Raw genomic sequence first — 15,800 nt, forward strand, 5'->3', positions numbered from 1 at the left:
TAAGCTGTAGCTCTATTATTCAGTTGACTTCATCGAGTTGAATTTGCTGCTAGATTCTCCGGCAGAAAATGCTCAATATGCCTTCATTGAAAGTGCTCTGTTCGCCTCTAGTGAACAAATTAAAGTAAAAACGCGTTTTACAATTGATTAAAGTGAAAAATCAAAAATTTTATGATGATGAAAATTTAGAAACAATGTGTAGATCATGTTACAGTGCGTACATTTCAGATCAAGATGATTTAAAGGTCATAAAAGCTTATTTGGTGGTGCTCAAAAATTATAATATTTTCGTCACTTGAGAACCTAGCTGGTTATTATTTAATATTTCTGTAAATATGAAAAGGATTTTTCTTTTTTGGTGAAAAATTAATACTATAGGTAGTACGAAACAAGTCCTCATGAAAATTTGTTTACGAAAATACGTACTTATGTAGAAAAATGGACTTCTCATTATGCCTCGGGTGCTCGTTATGCCCTCATCTCCCCTAATTATAATAATAATAAAAAAAAATTGGAAAATGCTCCTCAATACTATCCTATTCATTTAAATTTGAAACGTTTTAATGTGTCTGAATATAGATAACTCAATAGCATTCCAGATTGCTCGATTTTAACTGGGCTTGTTTGGATTTTCAATGAAAAAAATTGGGAATTGCCTGGTCCAGTTGCAAGGCTATCGAGAAAAAAGGCCCGGTTTTTTTGGTTTTATTCACAATTTTTACGAACTCCAAATTTAAACTTGTTTTCGCGTGAATTCACATGCATTTTTTGGAATTGTAAGATAAGATTTAAAAGCCGCTGATGTACCTTGGTAAAAATAATTTTTTTGTGTTTTTTTTTACCCGGATTTACCCGGATAACGTAGAAGCGCAATGCCAGGATTTTCTCGGCCTGGATACGTACAGAAAAAATCTGGAAAGCCCATTTAATAAAAAACGGGTTAAAGTGGGAAAAGATACATGAAATTCAAATATAAAATTCCAAAACTAAGAATTGAGACTTAAAAACTAAGGTTTGATAGCTTTTTAAACTTCATCAGCATTGAAATTGATTTTTTAATTTTTTAATTTTGCAATTTTAAAAATCTATTTGAAAACTTTATCACAGGCTAAATATTTGTGATGAATAACTGAATTGACTTTACATCCCGAAGCAGTTGTTTTTTTTTTTAAATAATTTAATTGTATGTTTTAAAAAAATCAAACTTTTTAATCAAAAAATTTCACATGCCAACCAATATTTACCAAATGCGCACGGATTTTGAACAATGTTTCAGTAACCTCATATTTTATTTATAGTTGATCACGGTTGATTTATTTTTATTGATTTTTGTTTCGAAACTTTAAAAGTTTTCTTGAATTGGTTTTGCCAGTTTAAATGTACTGTTTTTTTTTAATTATTTGTCACGAATTTTTAAAGAAGGCTACAAATTCACATTTGTACAGATTTATACTGATCAAATCAAAGATTTTTTCCACTAATCTAAACTAAACTTTGGCCAGCATTGATTGATAATCTACAATGTACAATTCCATTCTTCATTCAATTTGACGCACTATTCTTAAGAATCATATGTGACATAGAATAAGATTTTTGAATTTTTCATTAAATTTAAAACACGTTCACTTGGTTTCATGAATTTCGAAAATTATTTCAGTTGTCTGGAGAATAAGTTAAAGGATTAACAAAATCTGGAGTATCTATGTCATAAAAAAGATGAATAATTTAAAAAAAAATATATTTTCCTTGACTCTATTTTTTTATAAGCTCTTCTTTGCCGAAGAAATTGAAATATTCAGCTTATTTTAATGTTTTTAGATCTTTCATTTCAACATCATGCAAAGTATTTATTTAAGCTTGAAACGGATTTTATATATTCTTGACTCGATATTTGCCATCGCATTAAAATTGATATTGAATCAAACCATGTTAGAAGATCAGTTGACGATCCAGAAGAGAATCCATGTACTTAATGGTAATTAGAAACAAATTTGAAAGAAATATCCAAGATAGAAATACACTCTAATGGTTTTAAAGTTTTTTTTCGTTAAATCAATTTTTATTGATCATCATATCTTCTTAATTATAAAATTAATAAATCTTCATTCTGACCCTTTCAAACTCTGAAATTTTGAAAATTTGAAGTTTTTGGCTCTTCTGTCTCAAAAGGTTGCCGACCTATGTCCTAGATCAGGGATGAGCAACCTTTTGAAGCAACGGGCCACTTTTAATTTGAAATTCCTTCGGCGGGCCGCATTAACATAAGATTTATATAATAATAGTTTGCAGAGCTTTACGTAATTTTCTTAAACGACAAATTCTTGACAGAAAATAACTTAAATAGGATAAATGAAACGAATTCTAGTACTTGCCTATTTTTTAAAAAAATTTAAGGTGATAAAACCAGCTGAAATTCAATTTTACAATTGTTCAAATTCTTTAATTGATTTGATATGTTTAGCGAAAATTCTTTTTTTACAAAAAGAAAACATTATTTGCTCCCTTTTATTTATTAGAACGAAGTATTTTGAAAGCCTTTCTATGGTTCGTAAATAGATTTTAACCGTTTTTTGAGAAAAACTTTTTTTCGTTCGAACCGATGCGATCGTATTTTTCGTTATTACTTTCATTTTAAAGTTTCATGAGGCTTAACCATAGCGATTTTTTCTGTGCCCGTTTTCAAAAAGTTTTTCCACAATTTATTTCACTTTTGTCGTAAATCCTAAATTTTTTTTCTATAAAAAGTGATATTTTTTTTTAATTTAAAGTTCGGTATGAAATTGTTGCATTGAGATGTTTAGCAAGGTTTCAAAATCATGAAAAATTCATTATACTACAGATTTCAAAACAGATTTGTAATGTTAAAGTTAACGTTTTTAAATCTTATTTTTTTTACAGATTTCTTAAATTTTATTAATTTTGTTAAGCTTCTTCTGGGATAGGCTTTCTTTGTCCGAATCATGGAAATATTATGACTTAAGTATTGTGGATCGCTAATTTTGAAGTAAAATGACTCAATTTCATCAATGTTTAACAAGATTCGTCAATGAATCTAAAAATAGCATCACACATAACACAAAACAACAACATCAACATTTTTCCTAGGTGCAAGGAATATCAGGACTGATTTTGACTTGATCAAAGGCGCTGAATCCAAATGTTCAATAATTTTTTTTTTGTCATCTCTAATTTTCGAGATAAATTAAAGCAATTAAAAAAATAGATAAAAAATAAGTTATTCAATTTGTGTACTATTTTGACAAAACTGTAGGCTTAAATCCTACAAAAAAGTCAACAATCTGGATGATTTTGGAAGAATGCAACTGCAAAAAAGTGACGTGCATTTGAAGTAGTTGAAATATCATTTTTGGTGTAGTAGGGGCTGTTTTTCTGATAACTAACAATCTATAGTAGAAAAAAATTGAGAAGTAAATTTAATTTGAAATAGGCTTCGCGGGCCGCACAAACATGTCTTGAGGGCCGCATGCGGCCCGCGGGCCGCGGGTTGCTCATCCCTGTCCTAGATGAATATGCCTAAAGGAGTAAAATTAAAAAAAAAATTTTTTTTGATTTTTTTTCTAGTTTTCGTTGAAAAACTTATCACAATGTGGCGAAAAGATCTTTTTTCGTCATTTTTAAACGTTTGTATTCAACATGAAAAATTATTACAAAACCATTTATTTGCAATACTAATTTTGTTTTTCCCTGCCGTCAATTAAATAAGTGAACCACCACCACACGGTCAAGCGAGACTACTCAAACTAGGTTCGTGGTAACACAACAGTGTTGCCAGAAATAATGAGTAGTAATCTCATTTTACTCATTGAGAAATGAGTACTTTCCCGGTTAGGGAATATGAAAAGTGGAAAGTGACAAATAGCTATCGCTTATGTAATGTGTAGTTATTTAAGAACTTGACGAACAAACTTGAATAAAGATAACTCTATTCCACCACTCCAACCACTGAAAAACGAGTTAGTGAGAGGGGTATTCTCAAGTTTATCCAGCTTTCGGTTAGCAAGTGCTTCAGCAGCCAGCGCAGAAGGACCAGCCAGGGTCGAGGAGCCAGAGAACCATCGCAGAAGGCCAGTCAGCAACCAAATGGCCGCTGGCGCCGAGATCAGCTAGCGAGATGTCCCAGGCCAGTCAGGAGATTCCACCAGATGTCGAGTCCGGGAAAGTTTGTGTACCGAGAGGGTTACTCTCGATGCCATCACGAGCCACGCTGCGGTTAGCAAGCGTGAGCTCACGTCCGACGGTCCAAAGATGTAAAAATATTTGATCTAATACCAGGCCAAGTTTCGTTAAAATCGATAAACGTGATCAAAAATGGTGCCGGATTGAAGATGAGGTTCATTATCGCCCAGCAGACGATTTCATTCTTTTTTGGACGGATGTTTATATGGAAAACATCGTAATCTATGCATTCTTGATTTTTTCTTTCACAAAACCAACATTTGTAACAAAGAATGTTGTAAATCGAAAGGAACTTCATTCCTGATTGCTTAGAAATAGAAATTGTTCCAACGAGCTGGTATTGAAACACAAGAGCGAATAGAGTATTCGCGTTAATTGTGGATCAAATTTGTTATTCGGTATAATTAGCAGGTCATTTCTGAAACTCTGTTCTTTTTATTTTGAACCCTGTTGAAACATTTTCTCTTTCGAACCAAAGTAAGAATGAAGTTTTTAGCAATTTACAACATTCTTTGTGATAAATTTTGGTTTTGTGACAATAAAAAAACCAAGAATTCATGGATTACGATGTTTTCCATACAAACATCCGTCCAAACAAGTATGAAATCGTCTGCTGGGCGATAATGAACCTCATTTTTATTCCCGCACCATTTTTGATCACGTTCATCGATTTTAACGAAAATTGGCCTGGTAAGATCAAATATTTTTACATCTTTGGACCAAATTTATAAATTTTCCAATGAAAATTGCCTAAGATACAGCAAATTTAGTGAAACAATTCCAAATTTCCCTTTTTTACGGGAAAAGCTGTATCTTTCATTTCCGTCATTGTAAAGACTTCAAATTTTGTAGAGTGTTAGATGGACAGTTGACCTAGATTGTGTGAAATTTTCATGAAAAAGTATATAACGAGAGAGAAATGGCAGCATGTCAAAGTTGGATGTGGGTGCGTAGCTTCACGCGATTTCATTCTTTTTTGAACGCAACTGTACTTAACGCTTCCTGATGAGGAATAGCAACTTCGAATTGTTAGCAAGCTTAAGCCAGGGGGACTGCTTATTCCGGAAGACCACCGCAGCCATGAAAGAGAACGAGACTCGGGCTGAACAAAGTGAGGTTATCACTGAGCTGCTGTTCAACGATTTGATCGGTTGTTTGCAGTTATTTCGAGGCCGAACATCAGTGCTGCGGTTAGCGTACTAAGCAACTATCAAGCTGCCCTGGATGAGAGCGAGATTTGGGAAGCGGTTAGCTTAACCTAGGTGTAGAATCCTCAATAGCTTGATTAGCACGATAATCAATTTCAGTCCGATCCGCTTCGTAGGTGCAGTAGAAGAGCCACTTTCACTCGGCTCTGAAATCTTGTCTCATCAATACGCATACACTCACAGGTGAACATATGTGACAACCAAGGGGTCTTCTAATAGATAACCACACCCAAAATTCAGCCTCTGTGCCAATGGCGTGTAGTCAATTACATAGCATCATTGGTACAAGAAGATAACGCGACCGGTGCTGATTCGATTTGCTCCCACCGGCATCAACCTCCCAAGTTAACCGAATTGCGTATGTCTGAAAGAAACAAAAAAAAACGTTCTCACCTCCCTCCCTATCGCATCACAAGACGAAGAAGGATAGAAATAAATACCGGCCAACACCAGGCAGCCAGCGAACCGAGCACTGCGTGTGAATGTAGCAAAAGCAACAACAAAAACATCCTTCTACTTCTAATTCAATCCCTTCAATCCACCGGCAAACAACCACGGCCAAGCTGTGCGTGTGTATGCAGTAAAAGCAACAAAAAAAACATTGCTTCAATTCAATCCATGGGCAAACAACCACGGCTAAGCTGTGCGTGTGTATGTAGCAAAAGCAACAACAAAAACATTGCTTCAATTCACTGGCAAACAACCAAGCTGCCCGGCTTTAGCAGCTGTGTATATGTAGCGTGTGTATGTAATAGCAGGCAGTAAGCAAAGCACAGTTCTCATTCAATGGGTTTCCCGTTCCTTCACTCCCGTTCCCTTTCCCGTTTCCATCACAAGACAAAGGAATGCATTGAAAGGAAGCCAAACGCCGGGAAGCCGCCGTTGTGCGTTTTTTTCTGTGATTGATCGGTGGCAGAAACCCTATGACAAATATCCCTCGTCCTTCATGAAGCTCAAATAGCACACTGGTTAGGATGTCGGACTGGCAAGACGATATAATTGGTGATTTGAGTTCGACTCTCCCTACGGGCGCTGTAGTTTATATTTTTATTTTCTTGTTTCTGGGATGAATTATCCAATAGGAAGGAAATCCCATAAAATGTTTTTCTTGTTTCGCTTGAATGTAGTGGTCATGCATCATATTGGTTGGGAGCCGAGTCCTTATGCCAGTTACGGTTTTTCAAACATATCATCTTCGGCACAGTGCACATTTCAGCGCATTATCGGCACAGAGATTTGCTAAATAGGCATTGGATTTTTGCAACCTCTTCTATGGGTGCATAAACATTACACACTTCAATAAACCTTTTGTAAACTTTTTGCTTCAACAGCAATCATGGTTAAGGAAAGGAGCTAGTTGATCAAAGAAGAAATTTGAAATAAAATATTTTACCCGATCCATTTTAATTAGATGTTTATCAAATGCCTCATAGAAATAGGAATTTCCTCAGGAGGTATAGGGGCACAGGAGGTGTAGGAAAAGCATGATCGCACCATTTATCAAAATGGATCCTAATCTCTACCTTTCACCAACCCCTTCCTTGGACACTTGAATATGGATTCGCAGATTGCAGACGTATAGACGGTGTCCATAACTATGGTTCTGACTATTTCATTTTTTTTAATTATGCGAGGAGCGAGAGGCTGCTAGTTGAACTTAAAGAGTATCTTACTAATAATCCTTTCTTTTTCCCCATTGACCACAAGGACGTGGCTGGCACCGTTATTAATCATATTAATAATATAATAAAGGAAGAGAATCAGTTTTGTACAATAAGATTGGCTGCTAATCCCAAGTACCATTCTTTCGGCCTTTGTGCAAAATTGATGGCTCCGATTAATCACGGAGTAGCAACCATTGGCGACGTGGAACTTGTTCTGCTTAGCCACGCCAGCGATTATGGATTTCGAAACGTATGGTTGGAAACCAAATGTTCCTCTAGAATCGATTTAAAAAAAAACCTATAAATGAAGCATTCCGAGTTCAAGGATTTAAGGTGGATATGAGTAGTCAATCAAGCTAACATTACACACTGCAATAAATCGTTATACAAAATTGCATAGTTAGAATCAGCGACCCCTCGTAAGTCTAAATCAATTGTTAATTTTTCTATATTTCGAAAAAATGTAATGTTTCCTTTTGTAATATGAATAAAAAACTTTTTTGACATTTTTTTTTCTTATAAGAAACGGCTTAAGATTTAGAAAAACTAATTAGCATTGTTATATTCAATCAAATGATTGATTGTGTCTATGAGAAAACAACCAGAACCATAATTCAAAACTCGGAAAACGAATGTTGGCAGATATCTATGGATTTGAAAATTGAAAAATAAAAGACCGTATTCGTTATTCGTTTTCAGATTTTGAAAATATCTGAATCAAGCTTCGTACTTAAATTTAATGAAAAAAAAATTCGGATTATTCATAAATAATAAAGGTTTTTTTGATAGGCTCCTAATAAAAACTATGATTTGTTAATATTTATGGCTTTGTCGACAGTTTGAAGTTATAATACGTTACTTTACCATTTTGCCGTTTGCTTAACTCATATAAGGTCTTCAGAACCAGAAAGGATAAAGTGCAAAAATGATCAATTTTCAGTTTAAAATGCATAACAATTTTTTATATTTGGTGAAATTTTCAGATTTAAAACAGGTTAACTCTTAGGCTCTAAGGGCCTCCTATGTCACTTGTATAGCATACTATCTATTGTGAATTAATTTGTTATTCCAAATGTATGTTTTCCCACTTAATATTTCAGAATTTATGAAAATTTGTGTATGTTTCTTTAGCTACTTAGTTATGGAGGGTTCTTAGGCAATTTTCATTTACATACGTTGAGTTACAAATCCTGAATCAATTTATATTTTGGAGGCCCTTCGTTCTAGTTTAAGATCCCATAAATTTTGAACTTTTCATATAGTTTGCTAGCCGGGGAGCCCGGGGCTATTGCCCCCTATTGGTACACAGTAAGGCTATGATCATTTAGTATCCGGGAACTTTATTTCGGTGATAGCTACGTTAGCTCGGATATGCAAAACTTTAGTAGCGTTGTGTTGGTTATGAGAAGGACTATCTTGCCTATTTTTGGTAGATTTTTAAGTTAGCGTGTGTTTGAGATATTTACGATGCAAAAAGACATGGTAAAAATAATTTTGCACAAATTTGCTCCTTTTACGCATTTTGCGCCTCGAAAATTCTTCATTGCTGACTTGAAAGCTCATGAACTGTTGATTTTTTCTGATTTTATTTTTCGGATAAAATGGTTAAGAAGTATAAGGAGCCACTCTAGGATCCACACAAAGTTCAAACCAACCATCGGAGTGCAACCCTTGATCTTAAATATGGTAAAAAGTCTATGGTTATTGGGGATAACTGAATGCAAACTCCTTAAATAATGCAAAAATACATTTCTGGCAGGCAAAACGTGTTGCCTGACTAGTAGACACCAAGTAAATAATTAATAATGATCAGTTCCAAAGATCGCAATCTGTGCATCCGGTTTTTACGCAATATGACAGATGTGTTCTGATGGACAAAAAAAAATGTTAAAACGGGATTTAAGAGATCAAGTTCTTCGAGATGCCTACTCAAGAAAAGGTTCCAACCAGATTCCAATTGCTTTTTCCAGGTGAGTTAGTGTAAAATATCATGATTTTGCAAAGGTTTTGCTTCTGTGGCAAAAAAATAAATCAATACATGACTGAAAAAAGTGTGCAATGATAAAAAATAAATTTTATGAAAAAGTTAAAGTATTTGTTGAAATAATTGATAAATGTTTTTTTTATATTTTTACATTAAATGTCATATTAACACCTTTATTTCCTCCATAGAAAGTTTTTCGATGAACTGAATAGTTTTTAAAATACACACGTTTGTAACTGCCCGGATTCTAAATGATCATAGCCTTATTGTTTGAACTCTAATCCGCTCTTGAGTGTCAATATGACACTAGTTTTTGGCGGCTTGTAACTTTCTTCGGGTGTTTCCAAATAATACAATTTCTTCGGGGACCCTCAATGAATTTACGAAATCTTTATTTTTGCATCATTACTTTTTCATGGATGCACCCTGAAAGCCCAGGGAAAAAACTCCCTAATCAGGCATTGCGTGTCAATTTGACACTCACCGCTTAAAACCGCTGTAATTTGCTCTGAGAATCTGATAAATTGCAAATTGACAAAAAGCTTTCTTTGAAAATTCGTCAAAACTTATGTGTTTCGTATTTGAAAATCTAAAAACGCATAAATGTGTCAAATTACGTCAACTTTCCAATCCTGTTAAAAAATTTAATTGGTATGACTTAAACAATTTTGACAGTTTTTACACCACTTTTTTAAAGATTTTTTGTGATCATGATCTTAATTCTTTAAATATATGCTTCTAACTCCAGCTTTCTTGGACACTGAGTGAATTTTTCCTTGAGCATTTCGTAGCTAATTTACAGTCTTTTTACCGAAGCATGTTTTTTGGTTCTTTTCGTAGACTTTGAATAACGGTAAACTTAAGTGTTTAAGGTGAATACTGTCTGGAAAACATATCTGAGTTACATTACGAGGTTTCAAAAACTATAAACTTTGTAAAAATCGTTTGTGAAACAAGAGAGATATATTGGTTATAGTAAGTAGTGTCAATTTGACACTCCAGGGACTGTGACGTGTAAAAATTTCAGGGGCGGATTAGGGTTAATAGAGATGAAAGGAATGACTTCCTAAGCTAGGAACTTACGATTTTTCCTTTAAGTATGTTTTAATTATTGGTTTATTATTTATTACTGGTTTAGGAAACTCAGAGATAATGAAATCAAAGGATAAGAATGTACAATGATAGACAAAAATAAATTCTGCATGAGAATGAGTAGATTTGAAAAATGTCTCGAATATACCAGCATAACAGTCCCATAACGAATTAAAAGTTGCTCCGGATTGTAAAAAAGCCAAACCTCGTTAATTTTCCGTCTAAATTATCCGAAACAAGTCAAACAATACCAAATTTTCTCAAATTAAGTTATAATTTCCACCTAGTTGTTTAGTAAGACCCTGTAACATAACTGCTAACTAAATATTTTGGGGAAATAAATGGGTATAAATTTCTCTGGGATCCCCTCAATAACACTTGTTCAATGTTCACTCTTCTCGTTTAATATTTTCCACCCCAGCAGAACACTTCCGTCCGATGAATCGCTTCTTTATTGATATTATTACTCTCAATTAATAATATCTTGGTCTCGGTCGGTCTGTTCAGTAGCTCTTTCCACACTCACACGTACTTTCTTCGTTCCAGGGGAGTCCAGGAGAGGATCTTCTTCGAAGCAGAAGCTGGCAGCCACTTTTCGATTACATATTTACCAATTATCTTAATTGAGCACAGTTTATGCTGCAGCCTCCCCGTTTTAACGAATGAATTGGGAGGGGCTCCTCCCAAAAGAAAAGATCAACACCAGAACACAGAATCAAATCAGAAATGGTCCAGCCAGAGTTTCTTCCAAAGCATCGCTGTTGGTGCCTCCTGCTGCCTGTTCGTTTGATTGCTCTCAATTGGATTCTTCAACATCATCATCAGCAGCATCCACAGAATCATCTTCGAACATCATCGTCATCAACATCTTTCTAGAGTACTCACTCACCACCCGCAGCCAGCCGGTCAATATCCAGAAGAAGTGTGGTTTTTATTCTATGATTATTCCTCGTTTTTTTTTCTTACAACAATTTCACACCGCAATTTGAGCTACGAGCCACAACTTCACCACCTAGAGAGGGCTAGCTGCTGCGTACAAACTTCCTCACACCATTTCCATATTGTAGGATGTGATCCAGCAGCAGCAGCAGCGCAGTTCTTATTCCACACCCACACCCACATTCGTTTCACTCGAATCGTCACACAGTTCAGTTTCGCAGAATCCTCCCCAGGAGCTACTGATGCTGCACGACCGACGAAGTTAAGACGGGATGAGGAGAGGAAAAAAACAGGAAAATCTTGAATAATTCTAATCCCTATACACAGCATCATCATCAACAGTAGTAAAGTAGAAGAAGAACCATCGTAGAAGCAAGAAGCATCACAAGATGTGTCTACATTTCAGTAGTGGAGAAAAACTCCGAACTCACTTCTCTAACCCCTTTTCAGTTTTCCAGCAGGAAAATCACACCGTGCACTATTCACTTGACCAAAAAACACTCGAAAAAATCACCAACACTGGAAGCAAAACTCCAACCCAACACCCGACTTTTTTTTCCTTCAGCTATTTTTCTCTAGCCAGCCTTAATTTGAACTGCGCCGAGGAGGAAAACTCCCTTTCTTCGACCAGTTGGGGCAAATCCGCGGTACCCCTCACAGCAGAAAAAAAAACTTACTTCAATTCCACACAACCAACCCGGGTTTCAGCAGTTGAACGAACGAACGGACGCAACTTCCCGCGAACAGCAAACGATTAGACCAGGACGATGGCTCACACGAGTATGAATGAACGGCGGAGTCTGCCGATGGTCGATAGCTGCTGGTCTCGGATTTATGCTGCCTACGCTCATTTGGGATTTTTTTTCCTTTTCGTTGCCCTGGTAGATCTTCGGAGATTTTCCGGACCTGGCCCATCCATGGTTGGTGCGGGAGGATTTGCTCCATTAGGAATATAAGAGAGCGGGAGAGACTCTCCCGAAAAAAAATTTGTTGAGGGACTGAGGGAGGATGCTCTTCTTCTCCTCGGTTGAAGTGCAAAGGATTTGCGAAACAACATAGGTATGTTGGGTTGAGTTGCGTTGGGATTGCTCTGGGGAGGCAACCAACATACGATGCTCATCATTAATGCTCCGTTTGAGAGGACTAAGAAAATTCAGCATATAGGTACCTGATGCTCTTCGTCGACGAGTTTCTTGAATCGATGAAGCAGGTTCGTTGTGTTTATCTGACTTGAATTTGTTGGTCAACGATAAGTATTGCGATTTCCTATTTCCCGCAAGTCCATGAGATTGCAAGACACGTTTCCAATCTGACCCCTATGAGCGCTGTTATAAATCTATTATATAAAATTCTCTTGTAACGGTGTTTGTAGTACTACTCCTCCGAAACGACCCAATCGATTCGAATGAAATTATTTTTAGAATATTCTGTAGCCATGCGAATCGGTTTATATCGAATAAAAACAACACAAAGTCGTATCAATTGTCCGTAATTATTAAATTTGTAGTTTTTTGAATGAAATGAAAGTCATGGCTTCCATTTTTTCGAGATTTTTTTTTCCTTTGGGCGGTTTGTTTTTCGTCTCCAAGGTCGAGGCGTCGCGACCTGACGTCGTTAGAAGACAGTAACCATGGCATAGCATACTGATCAGTGAGAATATTTTGGCGCGTATTTCTCAACCAAGCATATTTTCAATGTGCCTTGATGTGATGTTTTTTGTTCTTGATTCCTAGCTCACTTCTACAGCACATAGTAATGAATGACGCCCAGATGTGACTCAGGTTGACATTTTGCTGATCGAATAAAACATATACCTAATATTTGTTTTGCCAAAATCTGAAATTGAAAAGTCAGGCATCCATTTTTAGAGATTTTCTTTTCTTCGAGGGGTTTGTTTTTCGTCTCCATGGGCGAGGCGTCGCTAGCAAACGTCGTTGCAAGATAAAAGTAACCAAAGCATTCTGTTCATTGATCGCTGGAAAAATTTAAAAATTAGGCGCCTATTTCTCAACCAAGTACCTATATTTCTTATGCACGTGGGGGCGGTATGCAACCTAGATGTGTTTTTTTTTCTTGCTTATTTGTACACAGCACATGTACACGCCTAGATGTGACACGGATTGATATTTTATCGATCGGATCAAAACAATATAAACGATTCCAAATATTAAAACCATTTTTAATTCGTGTTAATTTAAGTAGTAAATTGTTGTCCAAAAAATATGCATTTGATAATGCTAAATATGAAATAATGATACTTTGAGGACGTTTGAAAATAAGAAATTGGGAAGCTTTACATTCAATTTCGAATAATCCCCTACGCCTAGAACGCTGGACACATTAACTGAACGAGAGTCTGTTCTTTGAAATAAATTAGATAGGATTGAAGTTTTTAAAGGCCGAATAAACTGTTTGATTTTTTGCAAACGTAAGTTGAAGTGATCTATAAAATCATGTTCTTTTCAGTAACAAAAAGTGAGGATATGCATTTTCCGGAAGAATTTTCAATAAAGAAAGTAATCTAGAGCAAGTGCAAACTTTTAACTTTTACAAAAAATGTATACATTATTTCTTCATCTAAAAATTGTTGGGACCAAAAAAACTATCTGATTAAATAAACTCAACTCTTTTTTTTTAATCATTCATCAAAAAACTGTTTACACGTTTACAGTTTGTTTACATACAATTCAAGTACGAACTTAACATGAAAAGTATGTTTTTGTTTAACATACTTTAACTACATAGAAGAGACTTTTGATTCACTTTTTTGTTGAAAAGTTTTTTTGTGATTGATAATTATTCCAGGGGCAATATGATGAACTTTTAATATGACCTGAAAGCGTTAAAAGTAATACAAATTACTGTAATTTTTTAGGTGGAATAAGTGAAAACGCGCCATTTAGGAATGAAACATCTAAAATTCAAGAATTTTATCTCCAAAATGGCCAAAAAGGATATCCCGGGTGTTGAATCTGAAGCGGATATTCAAAATTATTATAAAGGTCTTTGATAATCAAGGTCTTTTAGTTGAACAGCATTCAGTGAAATTGAAGTACCAAGCATTAATTTATTCCGGAGAAAAATTTAGGATGTATCAATGAACAGACAAACAAGAACAAGTATTGAATTCATTTTAAAGTCTTTTCACTGTGCATCTGAAAAAAACCTATGTGTTTTCACTTGCCTCTATAAATGGGACAAATGTATACTTCGATATTTCTTTTTGTCAACATAACTAACTTTTTTTTTTGAAAATATTATTTTTCTCAGAAAATATGAAAGTTGAACTGTGGTGATGTTCGTTTGCATTTGCCCCGGTGTTTCATTTTTTAAATGAACTCACGAAACCATCGAAGCCTGAACAAATTATTTCATTTCGATCTATTAAATTTTAAAAAAAATCTGCTTTTCAATTAAATGTTATTAAATCTTAAAAATATTACATAATCCTAAATGAAATCACAGATCACCACCAACAATGTTCAGGAAATTTTGAAATCAGAACATCCCAATGCTTCATAAGAATCTTTAAAATAATGGGTGAATATATCTAAAAATATGTTTTCCTCTTTTCATAACCAATCGTTTCTGTGATTCATTGGGTTAAAGTTCAAATGAATTATTTTGCATTTTTTGCTTGAATAAAAAAAAAGTAATTTGCAGTGTACAAAATCGTCAGATTTAATGCCATGACAAGTGCTGTTTGGGAACATTTTAAGTTGTAATGTGTAAAATCTATAACTAAAGTATCAGGCGATACTTTTTGGAAATGATTTTGGTGAAAATATGGATTTTAATTCAAACTGCTTCGAAGCATGAGGATAGTGAATAAAAATCTGTTTGAAAATGGTTAGTAAAAAATCTTTTCTTATGTGTATCATTTCTTCAGCTCTAAAAAATGCACCATCCAAAGCTTATTAGGAGCTGAAAGCGCTGCGTTAGGCAAAATATTCGGCAAATACTCCAAAAATTGTCCCGATATTCAAAATTCTATTTTAAAAAAAAGATTCATAAGCAATATATTCCAATAAATGAGAAACTTTTTATCTCGGTTTAAACCTTAATGTGAACTCGATCAAAACGGAATAAATCTACTAAACGGAATACAGCAAATGAAACATATTATCAACATACAGTTATTTATGGAACAAGTTAAAAAAATTGAATTTTAAAAGGCCCGTTGTGTTAAAATTCTTAGGTTTAATTTTGATAGAATTAAGCGGGACGATTCGAGTAAAGAGAAAGAAGGGAAATGTAAAGAAAACTAGGAAAAATGGAAAATTGACGCCAAGTTGAACATGGTAAGACGAAGTTTACCGGGTCTGCTAGTATATACATAAAATACTTAATAAATGATTCGAACATATTATCATTACATTATGAAACATATTTTTGTGGTACATATCCCGCTTGAAGTTGGCAAGGTTCGATTTTGACAAATGAGCCAAACTTAGTATTTTCCGGTTCTACAGGATCAATATAATTAAAACAATTAAAATAGGTTTTTACGTTCTAAATACCATATTCATGGAATATACCAACAACAACAAAAATTATATACGAATGGTCGTAAGGCTGAATAGATATAACCTAGAGATAAAAGCATAAAGGCCACCTTAAGGAAAACGCTTATTAAACCATAGAAAACAGCTATAATATGTGAATTGCATCATTGTTTCGTGTTCGAACACTAGTGTAGCCTATTTTATAGTTGGC

At 34.8% G+C, this 15,800-nt stretch overlaps 1 protein-coding gene across 5 annotated transcripts in view; it reads right to left on the reverse strand.

Annotated features, from left to right (window-relative positions):
• LOC129754264 (protein FAM133-like) overlaps positions 1-11,883 on the reverse strand; it is a 264,628-nt gene extending 252,745 nt beyond the window's left edge. For 2 of the 5 annotated variants that reach the window (XM_055750215.1, XM_055750216.1), the window contains exon 1: positions 11,516-11,882. The gene's annotated coding sequence lies outside the window, so the exon portion shown is untranslated. Of the gene's footprint in view, positions 1-11,515 lie in introns of all 5 variants that reach the window. The other 3 variants (XM_055750219.1, XM_055750217.1, XM_055750218.1) reach the window with 3 other exon arrangements.
• Positions 11,884-15,800: the final 3,917 nt, after the last annotated feature.

This window comes from Uranotaenia lowii, chromosome 3 (assembly GCF_029784155.1).
Source record: "Uranotaenia lowii strain MFRU-FL chromosome 3, ASM2978415v1, whole genome shotgun sequence".
NCBI classification, from domain to species: domain Eukaryota; kingdom Metazoa; phylum Arthropoda; class Insecta; order Diptera; family Culicidae; genus Uranotaenia; species Uranotaenia lowii.